At 48.8% G+C, this 15344-nt stretch overlaps 1 protein-coding gene across 2 annotated transcripts in view; it reads left to right on the forward strand.

Moving 5' to 3' along the window:
• Positions 1–15344, forward strand: part of LOC140392892 (epithelial sodium channel subunit alpha-like) — a 145936-nt gene that overhangs the window by 45041 nt on the left and 85551 nt on the right. The gene's annotated exons all lie outside the window — the stretch shown is intronic.

Here is a 15344-nt window from a genome sequence, read left to right on the forward strand (position 1 = left end):
ACAGAGAGAGAGAGGCAGAGAGAGTGACAGCGGGAGGCAGAGAGCTGGAGAGAGATAGAGACAACAGGATAGACAGAGAGAGACAGCGGGATAGACAGAGAGAGAGACAGCGGGATAGACAGAGAGAGAGAGAGACAGCGGGATAGACACAGAGAGACAGCGGGATAGACACAGAGAGAGACAGCGGGATAGACACAGAGAAATAGCGGGATAGCCAGAGAGAGACAGCGGGATAGACAGAGAGAGAGACAGCGGGATAGACAGAGAGAGACAGAGAGAGACAACGGGATAGACAGAGAGTGAGACAGCGGGATAGACAGAGAGAGACAGCGGGATAGACAGAGAGAGACAGCGTGATAGACAGAGAGAGACAGCGGGATAGACAGAGAGAGACAACGGGATAGACAGAGAGTGATACAGCGGGATAGACAGAGAGAGACAGCGGGATAGGCAGAGAGAGACAGCGGGATAGACAGAGAGAGACAGCGGGATAAACAGAGAGAGAGAGACAGCGGGATAGACAGCGGGAGACAGAGAGAGACACTGAGATAGACAGAGAGACAGCGAGATAGACAGAGAGAGAGACAGCGGGATAGACAGAGAGAGAGACAGCGGGATAGACAGACAGAGAGACAGCGGGATAGACAGACAGAGACACAGTGGGTAGACAGACAGAGAGACAGCGGGATAGACAGACAGAGAGACAGCGGGATAGACAGACAGAGAGACAGCGGGATAGACAGACAGAGAGAAATCGAGATAGACAGAGAGAGAGACAGCGGGATAGACAGAGAGAGAGACAGCGGGATAGACAGAGAGAGAGACAGCGGGATAGACAGAGAGAGAGACAGCGGGATAGACAGGGGGAGACAGAGAGAGACACTGGTCATTTGTTACCTTACTGTAGTGTGTTTGGTAGCACTACTGTATGTAACATGCGTTACTCAATCCAGTTGCGTCAGAGGCTTTCTGCATCTTGATGAAGAAAGCTCAAAGTCGTCCAGAGATAGTGAAAGGTTTATTGAGTAACAGAATTTAACAACTGCATGAGTTCTTACTTTCAGATCAATACCAGTAGAAAGGTTACAACGTTTATATACAGTAGCTGTGTCTGACCACACTAGTAGCCCTGAGCTAGATCTATGCTCCTGCTCTCGTCACAGTCTAATCACCAAGAGAGGCAAAGAGCCGCTTGCGGCTGGCTTTTATACCTGCAGTGCTACCCCCTAGTGTTCGTTCAATTTCCCATTAACCCCTTATGTACATATCCATGTAACGATCACTGCATCCCCCCTTTTTTCCTTTTTTTTACATAGTTTCAGTGTTGTTACTAGAATGGAACAAACATAGTTGGTATCGTGTGCAAATGTATTACAGAAATCAATGATTGCATCAGTCCAATGTTCACAGGTTCAGACGGTTGGGTGTGCGTCTGATTCGAGTTGATCTCCTAAGTGGGCATTGTTATGGGTGAGGCGTTTTCAGAACCCCAAAATGTATCATGGAGTTCAACCAACCTCCCCCTTTAATGCTATTGTTGCTTTTCCTGCACACGGCTTGTTCTTTAGGTGTGGGATTACAATTATGGACACGTGGGTTTTTAAACACAAAACAATGTTTATTCCATGAACTCAACTTCATCTCTTAAATAAACATTGGATCTCTTAACACCCCTTACTTCAAAGATAACCCCGAAAATTTTACAACTCTAAATAATCCTTCAGTTAATCCTTTCAACATTCAAGAGAGACTTAACACCTTCAAACAGAAACACATCAGGTTAAAGGCTTTACTATTATGAGTTTAAATCACCCAAATGATCCAGAGATAGTCTTTCATGGCAGAGATCACAGCAGATCCAGCTCACTGCAAACACAGACACACACCCAAGCTCTTTCACAAAAAACTAAACTGCAAAATGGCTGAACTAAAACCAAGCTCCACCCACACTCTGACATCACTGCATTTCTTAAAGGTACATTGCGTAAACATCCATTTCTTAAAGGCACTCTCACATGACAGCATGGAGACCCTGAGGTTTTAATGTCCATCTGTTCACCGGCTGATGGTGTCAAGTGTTGTCGAGTGAGTGAGTCCTGTAGATTTAATGTCTGAAAGACAGGTTCAGGAAGTGGAACCTTTAGCAGGTCTTGTCGATTGCATCTGAACACCACGCCTTCGTCGGACTTTACAATGTATGATCGTGGCGCTGCTTATCATAGCACTGTTGCTGCGTTGGACCATCCTCCACCTGGGTGTCGCAGTCGAACCATGTCATGACCGCTAATGGTTGCAGCGATTTTGCATGCCGGCCATAGTGCTACTTTTGTTTGTGATGTTGGTGTCGTAGCTTGTCAAGCTCTTGTGAGTGATCCGGATTGCTGAAGCGTAACACTGGTGGCGTTGTTCTCACATCTCGATTGAAGAGCATTTGAGCTGGTGATAGCCCTGAGCTCAACGGTGATGATTTGTATGATAATAGAGCCAAGTGTATGTCGGAATTCGAGTCAGTTTGATAATGTGTCCACCTTTCTCTACTCTGCCGTTGGATTGGGCAAAGTGTGGACTCAATGTCACGTGTTTAAAGTTGTATTTCCTGGAGAATTCCGTCCACTCCCAGCTTGCAAAGCAAAGACCATTATCGGACATGACTGTTTGTGGAATACCATGCCTCGAGAATGTTTCCTTGCAGGCTTTGATAACTGATGCGGACGTGAGATTCGGGAGTTTCATTACTTCCGGAAAGTTGGAGTATTAATCAATGATAAGAACATAGTTTTGACCCATGGAGTGAAACAAATCGATGCCAACTTTGTTCCACGGTGACGTAGCCGTCTCATGCTGCTGGAGTGGCTCCTTGCATTGTGCCGGTTGATGTTTTTGACACGTGTCACATGTGAGTAACATGTTTGTAATGTCCTCAGTTATCCCAGGCCTGTACACAGATTGCCTTGCTCTTCTTTTGCGTTTTCCGATTCCGAGATGTCCCACGTGAATCCTGCGGAGCATGTCTGACCTGAGCGTTAGTGGAATGACGATTCTGTCATTTCTCAATATTAATCCGTCCACTACTGACAGTTCAGTTTTGATGTTTTGGAACTGCGGGCACCGACCTTTTGGCCAGCCATGCTGAAGGTTGTGCATGACCTGGAGCAAGGTCGCATCTTCTCGTGTCGCCAGACGAATTTGCTCCAGCTTCTCGTCAGATGCCGGGAGAGTCTCTCTGCACAACTGTGCTTGAGCTTCTGCATCGTCAATGGATGCAGGAGGTGAGCTGCCAGTGTCAATGGCTCGGGACAGTGTGTCAGCCAAGATGAGGTCCTTCCCAGGAATGTAGACCAGTGTGAAGTCATACCTCCCCAGCTTCATCATCAGGCGTTGTAGGCGCGGCGTCATATCATTGAGATTTTTTTCAATTATGTTGACCAGCGATCTGTGATCAGTCTCAACTAGGACCGTGGGAAGGCCGTACACATCGTGGTGAAATGTTGTTACAACTGTGATCAGCCCCAAGCACTCCTTCTCTATCTGTGCATACCTGCACGCTGTGGCGGTCATCGCTCGAGACGCGTATGCAACTGGGACCCAGTCCGATTGGTCATCCTGTTGGAGGAGTACCGCACCAATTCCATGTTGACTGGCGTCGGTGGAGATCTTTGTGGGTTTTGTTGGGTCGAAGAATTTCAGAGTTGGAGCTGCCATCAATTGGTGCTTTAGACCCACCCACTCTTCTTGGTGGCGTGGAGTCCAGGCAAACTCTGTGTCCGTCCTTGTCACGCTTCGTAATGCTGACATCCTTGTTGATAAGTTTGGTATAAACTTGCCTAGGAAGTTGATGAATCCAAGAAACCTGAACACAGCTTTCTTGTCTCTTGGCTGCTGCATGTTCTGGATTGCCGTGATCTTTTCATTATCCGGCCTCAACCCTTGCGCTGATATAGTGTCACCCAGGAAGGTCAGAGATGAGCGTGCGAAGGTGCACTTGGTTAAGTTTCAACCCAAATTGGTGAATTCTTTTGAAGATTTGTCTTAATCGAGCAATGTGGTCTTCTTCTGTCATTAACCATATGATGATGTCATCGACATATACTCTGACACCTTCAATGCCCTCCGCCATCTGCTCCATGACTCTGTGAAAGATTTCGGATGCGGAGATGATCCCGAAAGACATGCGATTATAGCAGTGTCGTCCAAACGGCGTGTTGAACGTACACAACAGTCTGCTGGGATCGTCGAGCTGCATCTGCCAGAAGCGTTGGGAAGCATCAAGTTTGGTGACGATGCGAGCGTTTGCCATTTCACTTGTTATCTCCTCTCGCTTGGGGATGGGGTCGTGTTCCCTGCAAATGTTTTTGTTCAGATCTTTGGGATCTAAACAGATTCCGAGGTCACCTGATGGTTTCTTGACACACACCAGCAAGCTGACCCAGCCGGTCGGCTGTGTGACCTTTGATATTATGCCTTGAGATTGTAGGCGTAGGAGCTCTGATTTTAGCCTGTCCCGCAAGGTGGATGAACGACAGGTTTTGCATCTTCCTTGAGCAGGATTTTGTATTTGTAAGGTAACGTACTCAGGCCACAAAAGACGTCAGGATACTCGCTGAGCAGCAGCTGGATGTCATTGTCTAGTCGTGATGAGTCATTCGTCTGCATGAATATTCTTTGGACCAGCTGCAAATCCTTGCAGGCTTGAGCACCTAACCGCAACGTCTTTTTGTCATCCACGATCTCGAAGCGTAGTCCTTTCGTGACCCTCTTATTGACTACTTGTAGGTGGCATGATCCTCTTGAGGTGATCTGGTTGCCATTGTAGTCTTTTAACTTGCATGCAGCAGGTATCACCTCGTGTGTCCCTGGGATGGATGCGAGATCTTTGCTTGTCATCAGGTTTGTGGACGCTCCCGTGTCAAGCTTGAACGTAATTGGGAAGTTGTTCCCTTGCACTGTGGCATTCCATTCACTTTTGGAGTCAATGGCATTAATGTATTGAGGATTCGTGGTCGGCGCTTGAAGTTCCTCTGCCGAATCTATTATTCCGACGAAGTAAGTGTTCTCCCAGGAGTGGAAACTTTCGTGGTCAGAAAAATTTTCTTCGGGTGTTTGGTTTTCCATTGTATCCACTGTGCGAACCTTGAAGTTTGCAAGTTTCTGTGTTGGGCAGTGATATTTTGCTGCTGACTTACACTGGGAGGCAAAATGATTCAGTTTGGAGCACTTTAAACATCTTTTCTCTAGTGCAGGACATTTCCCTTTTAAGTGGGCGTTGCCACAGCGGTAGCACTGCATGACGTTACGTCATGCGTAGGAAGCGATTGCGCATGCGCGAATCACTCCTCTGGTGTTTTGCGTAGTGTGCATGCACAGCTTCTTGAGCATGCACAGAACGGGATCTCGCCGGGTCGCGTCTCTCTTGACTGTGCACATACGCGTACATATTTGAATTGGAGCCGGCGGCCGGAAGAAGATGCCTGTGAGGAGAAGACACCATTTTAACTTCTTCCACCTCGTGGAGGAATTTCTCCTCGTTTTTTTTCTGAAGAAACTCAAGGTACTGCTGTTTCTTTTGTTCTTGCGCTGTGCACTTTGCTGTGGTGGTTTTTAGAGTTAGATCATTTTGTTGCATTAGTGATTCCCTTAAGTGTTCATCAGAGAGTCCATAGATTAATTGATTTCTGATGATGGAATCTGTTAAATCAGCATAGTTACAGCCTTGTGTTATTAATCTGAGATCTGTGACAAAATTAGAGATCGTCTCGCCGTTTTTTGGAACCTGTTGCGTAGGTTTCCAGGATTTCATTACACTGTGTTTTACTGTGTTCTTCAAATTTTGCGAGTATGCCTTGAAATGTTGTTTTGTCTTCATTTTCAATGTCAGTGAAAGAGTTATAAATGTCTACAGCTTGCTGGCCTGCCCTTGCTAGTAGCAGCGCAATCTTGCCCTCATCGGAGGCTGTGTTTAAGTCAGTAGCTGAATGTATATTTGGAATTGTTGTTTAAACATTGTCCAGTTACTATTTAAGTTACCGGTAGTTTTCAGCTGCCGTAGAGCCTACACGTGTTCCATCGCGTCGGTTGGTTGTCTAGGATCCAAATGCTGCGAAGTCTTCCACAGTCGAGCGGTTGGTACTTTAATTTCTGTTCTTTTTCTTTTCTCTAACCTAATCTAATTGGAGTGTTTATTTAAAGCCAGCCTGGTACCATCTTTTGTTACCTTACTGTAGTGTGTTTGGTAGCACTACTGTATGTAACATGCGTTACTCAATCCAGTTGTTGAAGAGGCTTTCTGCACCTTGATGAAGAAAGCTCAAAGCCATCCAGAGGTATTGAAAGGTTTATTGAGGAACAGAATTTAACAACTGCATGAGTTCTTACTTTAAGATCAATACCAGTAGATAGGTTACAACGTTTATATACAGTAGCTATGTCTGACCACACTAGTAGTCCTGAGCTAGATCTATGCTCCTGCTCTCGTCACAGTCTAATCACCAAGAGAGGCAGAGAGCCACTTGCATCTGCTTTTATATCCGCCAGTGCTGCCCCCTAGTGATCTTTCAATTCCCCATTAACCCCTGATGTACATACCCATGTAAAGATCACTACAACTGGGATAGACAGAGAGAGACACTGGGATAGACAGGGAGGCATCGAGATAGACGGACAGAGAGAGACAGCGGGAAAAATAACGTGAGACAGAGACAGAGAGCGGGATAGACAGACAAGAGAGAGGGCGACAGCGGGAGACAGAGATGGAGAGAGATAGAGGCAACAGGATAGACAGACAGACAGAGAGACAGCGAGATAGACGGACAGAGAGACAGCGACATAGACAGACAGAGAGAGAGAGACAGCAGGATAGACAGCGGGAGGGAGACACTGGGATAGACTGAGAGAAGGGCAGCGGGATAAACAGCGTGAGACAGAGACAGACAGCGAGATAGACAGACAAGAGAGAGAGCGACAGCAGGAGACAGAGATGGAGAGAGATAGAGATAACAGGATAGACAGACAGACAGAGAGACAGTGGGATAGACAGAGACAGCGGGGTCGACAGCAAGAGACAGACAGAGAGACGGTGGGAGACAGAAAGAGAGATGGTGGGAGACAGAAAGAGAGGGAGAGCGGGAGACAGAGACAGACAGCGGGATAGACAGAGAGACCGTGGGATAGACAGAGAGAGATAACAGGAGACAGAGAGATAGAGACAACAAGATAGACAGACAGAAAGAGAGAAGTAGTGGGACAGACAGAGAGACAGAGAGATAGCGGGAGACAGAGAGATGGAGAGAGATAGAGACAACAGGATAGCTAGACAGAGAGAGAGATATATGTGGGATATACAGAGAAATAGCCAGGGGGATAGACAGAGAGAGACAGAGAGTCAGTGGGATAGACAGACAGAGAGAGAGAAAAAGCAGGACAGACAGAAAGAGAGAGAGGCAGCAGGAGACAGAGAGAGACAGCAGGAGACAGAGAGAGACAGAGATAGAGAGAGAGAGAGAGAGACAGCAGGCTAGTCAGAGAGAGACAGCGGGATAGTCAGAGAGAGAGACAGCGGGAGAAAGAGACATCGGGATAGACAGAGAGACACAGCAAGAGACAGAAAGAGAGAGAGAGCCAGCAAGATGGACAGAGAGAGCCAGCAGGAGACAGAGAGAGAGAGACAACAGGATAGACAGAGGAAGACAGCAGGAGACAGAGAGAGACAGCAGGAGACAGAGAGAGAGAGCCAGCAGGATAGACAGAGAGAGGGAGACAGCAAAATAGACAAAGGGGGGAGAGACACAGCGGGAGACAGAGAGAGAGAGAGGAGAGAGAGAGACGGGATAGACAGAGTGAGAAAGAGATAGTGGGAGACAGAGAGAGAGAGACTGGGATAGATAGCTGATGTGTTTGGCAGGTTGGTTCGATGTGGACTGCACTCGATGCAGGGAAGCTAGAAACAGACGTCTAACACAGGAGAAGATCCAACACTGTTTTATTCAACTAGATGATCTGCTGTACATATTCAGCTGTGGGTCGACACTATACTGATCTGGCTAGTGACCTTGTAGTAGCCTGGCCAGACTTACTAGCTACCGCATGGTGTTTGTGCTTGCTAGCTCGTGGACTCTGACTGTCTCAGCAGCTGGGTCCCGAGAGAGCGGGAAACCTAGTGCCCTCTGGCTTTATAGCGGTAGTGTCCTGTCTGGTGATTGGCTGTGCTGTGTTGTATGCTTACTGGTCATCCTGTGTGTCAATGACTGCCTGTCTGCGTCTCAGTATATACATGAGTGGATATTATGACATCTCCCCCCTTTTTTTTGAGTTAAATAAATACTGAGGTATGTATATATAGGTATGCCTGACTATATACAAACAGTGCTTGAACAAACATATATACATGGGAAGGTGTCGATAGTGCAGATACATGGCAAACTAAACAATATTTACAAGAGTTAAGTCGATGGATTCAGTCACAAAAATTTACAAAAGTTAAGTCTACAGATTTAGTCTTTGTGGCGGGCGACGAATTCTTGTTGATCGCCGCAGAGGTGGATCAGGAGCCGCCTGCACGTGGAGAGGTGGGATCGCTGCCATTGCGGTGGTCGCGTGGGCCGGCAGGATCGCTGGCAGATCAGTGGCCTCGTGGCAGGGTACGTCCGGAGGAAGCATGATAGCCGGCGGAGCACTGCGGTCAGGTGGTGGGCGTGGAACTCTTCGCAATGCCCGTCTGTTGTGCCGTAGCAGGGAGCCATCAGCCATACGAACAATGAAAGACCTCGGGGTAACTTGATTGACAACAACAGCTGTGGCTGACCAACCGCCCTCAGGCAACTGGACGCGAACATGATCGGCCGGAGCCAGCTCAGGTAAATCCGTGGCATGAGCATCATATGTGGCCTTCTGTTGGGCCCGGGACTGCTGCACTTTTTGGAATACCATGAGGTGGTCAAGGTCTGGGACATGGATGGCTGGAACTGTGGTCCTCAGAGTGCGATTCGTGAGCATCTGCGCTGGAGACAACCCAGTGGACAGTGGGGTTGCCCTGTGTGCCAGCATCGCCAGGTTGAAGTCGGAGCCTGAGTCTGCAGCTTTGCACAGCAACCGCTTGACAATATGGATCCCTTTCTCGGCCTTCCCGTTTGATTGCGGGTAGTGGGGACTGGAGGTAACGTGACAGAAATTGTAGGACTGTGCAAAATCAGACCATTCCTGGCTGTAAAAGCAAGGACCATTGTCGCTCATTACCGTGAGCGGTATCCCATGCCTGGCGAACGTTTCTTCGCAGGCTTTGATGACCGCCTTCGACGTGAGGTCGGACAGTTTCACCACTTCTGGGTAACTGGAGAAGTAATCGACCAGGAGGACGTAGTCACGCCCCTTGGCATGGTAAAGGTCTACACCTACTTTGGACCACGGAGAGGTCCCGATCTCGTGCTGTTGCAGTGTTTCCTTGGGTTGAGCTGGTTGAAACCTCTGACAGGTGGGGCAGTTGAGGACCATGTTGGCAATATCCTGGTTAATGCCCGTCCAATAAACCGCCTCCCGAGCTCTGCATCAGCATTTCTTGACTCCAAGGTGATCCTCATGGAGTTGACCCAGCAGCATAGCCTGCATGCTTTGAGGAATAACGATCCTGTCGAGTTTCAGAAGGATTCCCTCCACAACCGTCAGCTCGTCTTTAACATTAAAGAATTGGGGACATTGTCCCTTCTGCCAGCCATGGGTAAGGTGCTGCATCACATGCTGCAGCAGAGGATCCTTGGCCGTCTCCTCATGAATTTGGACCACCCGTTCGTCAGATGCTGGGAGGTTGGTGGCACACAACTGCACTTGCGCTTCTATGTGGCAGATGAAGTCACCCTGTTCACATGGTGTGGTGATGGACCGGGATAGGGCATCTGCAATGATCAGCTCTTTGCCTGGCGTGTAGACAAGTTCAAAGTCATAGCCGCGGAGTTGAAGAAGAATTCGCTGTAACCGAGGTGTCATGTCATTTAAATCCTTCTGGATTATGTGGACTAGAGGCCTGTGGTCCGTTTCCACCGTGAATTTCGGCAGGCTGTAAACGTAGTCATTAAACTTGACTATTCCTGTCAGGAGACCCAGACACTCCTTTTCGATCTGGGCATACCGTTGCTTAGTGGGCACCATGGCCCTGGAGGCATAGGCCACTGGAGCCCAGGACGAGGAGTCATCTCGCTGGAGGAGCACCGCCCCAATGCCGTCCTGGCTTGCATCAGTTGATATCTTGGTTTCCTTGGTTGGGTCGAAGAACGCTAGAACTGGGGCTGTGGTGAGCTTTGCCTTGAGCTCGTGCCATTCCGCTTCATGTGTGGGCAGCCACTGGAATTCCGTTGATTTCTTCACGAGATGGCGGAGGGCCGTGGTGTGGGATGCCATATTGGGAATGAATTTCCCGAGAAAGTTGGCCATCCCGAGGAAGTGGAGGACCGCCTTCTTGTCCTCCGGGGTCTTCATGGCGTTGATCGCCAAGACCTTGTCGGCATCTGCCCGCACACCCTGCTGCAAGATGTGGTCGCCTAGAAACTTTATATCAGATTGACCCAGCTAACCCAGTCTGTTGGCTCCGTGACCTTCGAGATGATGCCCTGGTCTTGGAGGTCCTTAGTTGCTGTTTCAGACGATCCCTGAGGGGTGCCGGCACCCAGCGTGGTACATGGATTACAGGGGTGGCGTTCGGCTTGAGCAGGATTTTGTATCGGTACAGGAGCGGCCCATTCCATCGAAGACACTGTGGTACTGCGTGATAATGTCGTCTATGTCGGATTGAAAATTTCCATCGGGCGAGGCCGTCGCCGGTGACGATGACATGGTGTGGACTCGCTGAACCAGGTTCAGGAGCTTGCAGGCGCGAGTACCGAGCAGGGACGCCCTGTCAGGCCTGACGATTTCAAATCGTAACATTGCCTTGATCGCCTTGTTGGATACCCCTAGTTGACACGAGCCACTGGCAGCTATGGCATTGCCATTGTAGTCAAGGAGCTGGCAGGCCGGTGGAAGAATCCTTGGTCGGGCCCGGATGGTGTCGAGGTCGGATTGTGAGATGAGGTTCGCAGACGCGCCGATGTCCAGTTTAAATCGGATGCGAGCCTTGTTAACTGAGAGGACAGCACACCACTCGTCGTCGGGATCCACACTGAGGATCGAGAGGTGTTGCGCAGGTGTGGTGGAGGCCAGCTCATGTGTGTTTATGATGCCCACCCAATATGGAGACTGGAGGCAGTCAGCATCAGGGTCCGTTGGGCTGTCGGGATCAGAATCTGGCATGCCTTGTTGTATTGAGCGGATACTTCTGCGCCACAGCTGGGACCGCTGGCTGCTGAGCGGTGGAGCGGATCTGCAGAGGGCTGCGTAGTGGCCAAACTTGCCACACTGGAGACATCGCCGTCCTCTTGCCGGACATTGCCGCTTTAAGTGGGCGGAGCCACAATTCGGACACGTCATGACGCTGACGTCAGCGTGATCCGTGCGCCATTGCGCATGCGCAGTGTGGTCGGCCAACATACGCACCTGCGCAGTCGGGTTTTCGGTCTCATCGTCCACTCGGTCGTGGAGCGCATGCGCAAGGATCCCAGAAAAGCGCGCAAAACGGCCACTCTCCTCGATGCTCAGGCCCTGCATCTGTGCAATGGCCTGCATCCGTTCCGCCTCGTGGGAGGCCAGCTTCGCAGTTTCTGCCGCCCTGATCTGGGAGGAATGATTCTTGGCATGCTCATGGACAACGCACGTCTCGATAGCGACAGAGAGGGTCAACTGTTTGACTTTCAGGAGCTGCTGCCGAAGGGAGTCGGAGTGGACCCCGAAAACGATCTGATCCCGGATCATGGAATCGGCCGTCGAGTCATAGTTACATGACTGTGCTAGGATGCGGAGATGGGTCAAGAAGGACTGAAAAGGTTCATCCTTACCCTGAAGCCTCTGCTGGAAGATGTACCGTTCAAAGCTCTCATTCACCTCAATGTCGCAGTGGCTGTCGAACTTCAGCAGGACTGTTTAGAATTTTGTTTTGTCTTCGCCGTCGGCGAACGTGAATGAATTGTAGATATGGATGGCGTGGTCCCCCGCAGTGGAGAGAAATAGCGCAATCTTCCTGGCATCCGATGCTGCCTCGAGGTCGGAGACCTCGATGTACAAGAGGAACTTTTGCTTGAAGATTTTCCAGTCAGCGCCGAGGTTGCCGGAGATGCGGAGTTGCGGAGGAGGCAGGATGTTTTCCATTTCACCGGATGGCTGCTTGCTGGTCGATGCTGATTCACTCGAGGTAGGTCCGTCAAGATCAATATCACTCTGGTACCATGATGTGTTAGGCAGGTTAGTTCGATGTGGACTGCACTCGATGCAGGGAAGTTAGAAACAGACGTCTAACACAGGAGAAGATCCAACACTGTTTTATTCAACTAGATGAACTGCTGTACATATTCAGCTGTGGGTCGACACTATACTGATCTGACTAGTGACCTTGTAGTAGCCTGGCCAGACTTACTAGCTACCGCATGGTGTTTATGCTTGCTAGCTCGTGGATTCTGACTGTCTCAGTAGCTGGGTCCCGAGAGAGTGGAAAACCTAGTGCCCTCTGGCTTTATAGTGGTAGTGTCCTGTCTGGTGATTGGCTGTGCTGTGTTGTGTGCTTACTGGTCATCCTGTGTGTGTCAATCACTGCCTGTCTGCACTTCATTATATACATGAGTGGATATTATGACAATAGCGAGAGAGCGTGATAGTGGAAGATAGAGAGGGAGAGAGACAACGGGTTAGACAGAGAGAGTCAGAGAGACAGCAGGATAGACTGAAGAAAGAGCAAGAGAGACAGTGGGATAGACAGAGAGAAACAGTGGGATAGACAGAGAGGGACAGAGAGACAGCGGGCTAGACAGAGAGAGAGACAGCAGGATAGAGAGAGAGAAACAGTAGGATAGACAGAGAGAGAGACAACGGGAGAGAGAGGGAGAGAGGGAGAAACAGTGGGATAGACAGAGAGAGAGACAGCAGGAGAGAGAGTGAGAGAGTGAGAAACAGCGGGATAGACAGAGAGAGAGATAGCAGGAGTGAGAGAGAGAAACAGAAGGATAGACAGAGAGAGACAGCAGGAGACACAGAGAGAGAGAGACAGCGGGATAGACAGGCAGAGAGAGCTGGATAGATAGAGAGAGACAGTGGGATAGACGGATAGAGGGAGAGAGTCATTGGGATAGACTGGCAGAGGGAGAGGGAATTGCTACCACAGAATCATTGTGGCTAAAACATTGTAAGTTTTCAAAAAGGAGTTAGATATAGCACCTGGGGCGAAGAGGAACAAAATGGGGAAGGCGGGATCAGGCTATTCAGTTGGTTGATCAGCCATGACCGTAATGAATGGCGGAACAGGTGGCCTCCTCCTATCCCTCTTTTCTGTTTCTATGAATTCCAAGAAAACGTTCTGTTTTCACTGGACGGCCGATTCAGACTTCACACCTTGTCGCAGCTCACAGCTGTTCCCAGGAGGCCTTCCCCTACACACAGCCCAATATATTACCTTAAGTATTCTTTTTTCCCTCTTCATTTTCCATTTCATTGTCCTCAGCACACCTTTGAACTTAACTTTTCCAAAATATAAAATCAAATCTTTCCTATTGTCCCTCCTTTTGGGGCCAAATAACATTTAATAACCTTCGCTGGTTTACAATGGAACTTTTACAAGCTATAAAAACGTCTTACTCCCATTTGAGATTGAGCCACTGAACAACTAAGTCACTATGTATCTCCTAATGCAAATTTATAAATGTCATTTACTTACTTATATGACAAAGTTTCATTACAAATGCACACATTTAGTACAACTTTTTAGAACATAGAACATAGAAAATACAGCACAGAACAGGCCCTTCGGCCCACGATGTTGTGCCGAACCTTTGTCCTAGATTAATCATAGATTATCATTGAATTTACAGTGCAGAAGGAGGCCATTCGGCCCCCTGAGTCTGCACCGGCTCTTGGAAAGAGCACCCCACCCAAACTCAACACCTCCACCCAACACCAAGGGCAATTTTGGACACTAAGGGCAATTTATCATGGCCAATCCACCTACCCTGCACATCTTTGGACTGTGGGAGGAAACCGGAGCACCCGGAGGAAACCCACGCAGACACGGGGAGGACGTGCAGACTCCGCACAGACAGTGACCCAAGCCGGAATCGAACCTGGGACCCTGGAGCTGTGAAGCAATTGTGCTATCCACAATGCTACCGTGCTGCCCTTAAAAACAAATAAATCTACACTATATCATTTTACCGTAATCCATGTACCTATCCAATAGCTGCTTGAAGGTCCCTAATGTTTCCGATTCAACTACTTCCACAGGCAGTGCATTCCATGCCCCCACTACTCTCTGGGTAAAGAACCTACCTCTGATATCCCTCCTATATCTTCCGCCTTTCACCTTAAATTTATGTCCCCTTGTAATGGTTTGTTCCACCCAGGGAAAAAGTCTCTGACAGTCTACTCTATCTATTCCCCTGATCATCTTATAAACCTCTATCAAGTCGCCCCTCGTCCTTCTCCATTCTAATGAGAAAAGGCCTAGCACCCTCAACCTTTCCTCGTAAGACCTACTCTCCATTCCAGGTAACATCCTGGTAAATCTTCTTTGCACCTTTTCCAAAACTTCCACATCCTTACTAAAATGAGGTGACCAGAACTGTACACAGTACTCCAAATGTGGCCTTACCAAAGTTTTGTACAGCTTCATCATCACCTCACGGCTCTTAAATTCAATCCCTCTGTTAATGAACGCGAGCACACCATAGGCCTTCTTCACAGCTCTATCCACTTGAGTGGCAACTTTCAAAGATGTATGAACATAGACCCCAAGATCTCTCTGCTCCTCCACATTGCCAAGAACTCTACCGTTAACCCTGTATTCCGCATTCATATTTGTCCTTCCAAAATGGACAACCTCACACTTTTCAGGGTTAAACTCCATCTGCCACTTCTCAGCCCAGCTCTACATCCTATCTATGTCTCTTTGCAGCCGACTACAGCCCTCCTTACTATCCACAACTCCACCAATCTTCGTATCGTCTGCAAATTTACTGACCCACCCTTCAACCCCCTCATCCAAGTCACTAATGAAAATCACAAACAGCAGAGGACCCAGAACTGATCCCTGCGGTACGCCACTGGTAACTGGGATCCAGGCTGAATATTTGCCATCCACCACCATTCTCTGACTTCTATCGGTTAGCCAGTTTGTTATCCAACTGGCCAAATTTCCCACTATCCCATGCCTCCTTACTTTCTGCAGAAGCCTACCATGGGGAACCTTATCAAATGCCTTACTAAAATCCATGTACACTACATCCACT

This window comes from Scyliorhinus torazame, chromosome 16, assembly GCF_047496885.1.
Source record: "Scyliorhinus torazame isolate Kashiwa2021f chromosome 16, sScyTor2.1, whole genome shotgun sequence".
Lineage (NCBI taxonomy): Eukaryota > Metazoa > Chordata > Chondrichthyes > Carcharhiniformes > Scyliorhinidae > Scyliorhinus > Scyliorhinus torazame.